This window comes from Arachis stenosperma, chromosome 9, assembly GCF_014773155.1.
Source record: "Arachis stenosperma cultivar V10309 chromosome 9, arast.V10309.gnm1.PFL2, whole genome shotgun sequence".
Classification (NCBI taxonomy): Eukaryota; Viridiplantae; Streptophyta; class Magnoliopsida; order Fabales; family Fabaceae; genus Arachis; species Arachis stenosperma.
This window is the reverse complement of record NC_080385.1, coordinates 76,789,088-76,792,925: the sequence shown is the minus strand read 5'-3', so window position 1 is coordinate 76,792,925 and position 3,838 is coordinate 76,789,088. Positions and strand designations below refer to the sequence as shown.

General features: G+C 40.9%; 1 non-coding gene across 1 annotated transcript; it reads left to right on the top strand.

The window, feature by feature from the left end:
- Window positions 1-3,286: 3,286 nt before the first annotated feature.
- On the top strand, window positions 3,287-3,394 carry LOC130953638 (small nucleolar RNA R71). The gene has a single exon (XR_009075801.1). It is a non-coding gene; the product is annotated as a small nucleolar RNA R71 (small nucleolar RNA).
- The last annotated feature ends 444 nt before the right edge of the window (window positions 3,395-3,838 follow it).

Here is a 3,838-nt window from a genome sequence, read left to right as displayed (position 1 = left end):
AAAAAGGATCCAAGGCTTTGAGCATCAATGGATAGGAGGGCCCAAGGAAATAAAATCCAGGCCTAAGCGGCTAAACCAAGCTGTCCCTAACCATGTGCTTGTGTCATGAAGGTCCAAGTGAAAAGCTTGAGACTGAGTGGTTAAAGTCGTGATCCAAAGCAAAAGAGTGTGCTTAAGAGCTCTGGACACCACTAACTGGGGATTCTAGCAAAGCTGAGTCACAATCTGAAAAGGTTCACCCAGTTATGTGTCTGTGGCATTTATGTATCCGGTGGTAATACTGGAAAACAAAGTGCTTAGGGCCACGGCCAAGACTCATAAGTATGTGTGTTCAAGAATCAACATACTTAACTAGGAAAGTCAATAACACTATCCGAAATTCTAAGTTCCTAGAGAAGCCAATCATTCTTAACTTCAAAGGAAAAAGTGAGATGCCAAAACTGTTCAGAAGCAAAAAGCTACAAGTCCCGCTCATCTAATTATAATTAATATTCATTGATATTCTGGAATTTATAGTATATTCTCTTCTTTTTATCCTATTTGATTTTCAGTTTCTTGGGGACAAGCAACAATTTAAGTTTGGTGTTGTGATGAGCGGATAATTTATACGCTTTTTGGCACTATTTTTAGGTAGTTTTTAGTAAGTTCAAGCTACTTTTAGGGATGTTTTCATTAGTTTTTATGTTAAATTCACATTTCTGGACTTTACTATGAGTTTATTTTTTTTTCTGTGATTTCAGGTAATTTCTGGCTGAAATTGAGGGACTTGAGCAAAACTCTGAAAAAGGCTGACAAAAGGACTGCTGATGCTGTTGGAATCTGACCTCCCTGCACTCAAAATGGATTTTCTGGAGCTACAAACTCCAATTGGCGCGCTCTCAAAGGCGTTGGAAATTAGACATCCAGAGCTTTCCAGCAATATATAATAGTCCATACTTTATTCGGAAATTGATGACGTAACTTGGCGTTGAACGCCAAGTACATGCTGCTGTCTGGAGTTAAACGCCAGAAACACGTAATGATCCGGAGTTGAACGCCCAAAACACGTTATAACTTGGAGTTCAACTCCAATAAAAGCCTCAGCTCGTGGATAGATCAAGCTCAGCCCAAACATACACCAAGTGGGCCCCGGAAGTGGATTTATGCATCAATTACTTACTCATGTAAACCCTAGTAGCTAGTCTAGTATAAATAGGATGATTTACTATTGTATTAGACATCTTTTGACAGTTTAATCTTTTGACTGTTTAACTTTTGATTATTCGGTCTCTTGATCACTCAGGGGGCTGGCCATTCGGCCATGCCTGAACCTTTCACTTATGTATTTTCAACGGTGGAGTTTCTGCACACCATAGATTAAGGGTGTGGAGCTCTGCTGTACCTCGATTTTCAATACAATTACTATTACTTTATATTCAATTCTCTTTTATTCTTATTCCAAGATATACGTTGCACAACTCTTTGATGAATGTGATGATCCGTGACACTCGTCATCATTCTCACCTATGAACGCGCGTGATTGACAACTACTTCCGTTTTACTCTAGGCCGAGCGCATATCTCTTAGATTCCCCAACAGAATCTTCGTGGTATAAGTTAGATAGATGGTGGCATTCATGAGGATCCGAAAAGTCTAAACCTTGTCTATGGTATTCTGAGTAGGATTCTGGGATTGAATGACTGTGACGAGCTTCAAACTCCTGAAGGCTGGGCGTGATGACAAACGCAAAAGAATCAAGGGATTCTATTCCAACCTGATTGAGAACCGACAGATGATTAGCCGTGCTGTGACAGAGCATAGGACCATTTTCACTGAGAGGATGGGATGTAGCCATTGACAACGGTGATGCCCTACATACAGCTTGCCATGGAAAGGAGTAAGAAGGATTGGACGAATGTAATAGGAAAGTAGAGATTCAAGAGGAGCACAGCATCTCCATACACTTATCTGAAATTCCCACTATTAATTTACATAAGTATTTCTATCCCTTTTATTTTATTTTTATTATTAATATTCGAAAATCCATAAACCAATTTAATCTGCCTAACTGAGATTTACAAGGTGACCATATATTGCTTCATACCAACAATCTCTGTGGGATCGACCCTTACTCACGTAAGGTATTACTTGGATGACCCAGTACACTTGCTGGTTAAGTTGAACGGAGTTGTGTCCACACATAGCCAATAGCCATTAAATACATCTCATGCAAATATAAAGAGGATCACAATTTCGTCCACCAATGTCGAGGAACCTTGAATACATTCTCCCTGCTACACCACCTTTAAGCCTTTGGGGAAAGGGTGCATATGGGTTCAGGGTCTCTCTTTTCTTTAGCTCTTCCTTGAATGTGAGTTGGGGTGAATGGTTTCTTTCTTCATGGTTTCCCTTTGGACTGTCTTGGAGGTGTTCTACTTCCTCCATACTCCTCTCATCACTTGTGGTGATCATCATACATTCTTTCCACCTTACTTTCTTTGTTTCTCCTCTTGGATTCTTCTCTATGTCACTTGGAAAACCATCAGTTGGTTTGGGAATTTGTTGAGCTAGATACCCTACTTGAGACTTCAGTCTCTTGATGTTTTCCCCTTGGTTTTTTATATTGGCTCGCACTTCCTCCTTAAACACCTTATTGTCTTGGATTCCTCTACATATGTCTTCGAGTAGAGTCTCAATCTTGGAAAGTGTATCCTCGGTTAGTGATGGTGGGTTGGGATTAGGTGGTTGAGAAGGGTGGTTATATGGGTGTTGATGGGATCTCTGTGAGGTATGTTGGTGAGTTGCATTGTTGTTGGGGTTGTGGTTGTGGCATCTCTAGTCTTGGCCTTGGTCTTGTTGATTTCCCCATCCAAAGTAGGGTGATTTCTCCATCCAGAGTTGTAAGTTTTGGAGTATGGATCATGGATTTGTCTAGGTGAGTTTCCAACATAGTTGGCTTGTTCCAAGTCACTTTCTTCTCCTGTATTCACTCTTTCTTGAGCTGGTGATGAAGTGATGACTGCTGCAACTTGGTTTTCCTTCACATTCTTGGTAAGATCTGCTAGCTGCTTGGTGATCATATTATTTTGAGCTAGCAATGCATCCATGTGGTTCAGCTCCATTACTCCTCGAGTGTTGCTTCTTTTAGAGGCATAGAAGTAGTAATTCTCAGCTACTATTTCAATGACATCTATGGCTTCTTCTATGGTTTTCTTCTTGTTTAAAGAGCCCCCTGATGAATGGTCCACAGCCTTCTTTGACTCATAAGAGAGACCTTCATAAAAGTGTGAAGTTGAACTCATTCATTAAACATATCTGGTGGGCATCTTCTTGTTAAGTCCTTGATCCTCTCCCATGCTTCATAGAGAGTTTCACCATCTTGTTGCCTGAAAGTTTGCACCTCAGCTCTCAGCCTGTTAATTCTTTGAGGAGGGCAGAATCTTGCCAAAAAATTTTTCACCACATCTTCCCAATTTGTTAAGCTCTCCTTTGAGAAGGACTCCAGCCACTTGGATGCTTTGTCCCTGAGTGAAAAAGGGAACAAAAGCAGCCTATAAACATATGGGTGGACTCTATTAGACTTCACAGTGTTACAAATTCTCAGGAAGGTGGTTAGATGTTGATTGGGGTCTTCTTGGGCACTTCCTCTAAATGAGCAGTTGTTCTGAACAAGGGTGATGAGCTGGGGTTTTAATTCAAAATTGTTGGCATGTATGGTGGGCTTTTGCATGCTACTTCCACAGTTTCCTGGATTTGGATTGATATAAGAGCCTAGAACTCTCCTTTCTTGCCCAGTATGATTTGCAGGGCCTTCTCTGGCATGGTTGTGAGCCTCTCCTTCATGGTTGTTTTCCAAGTT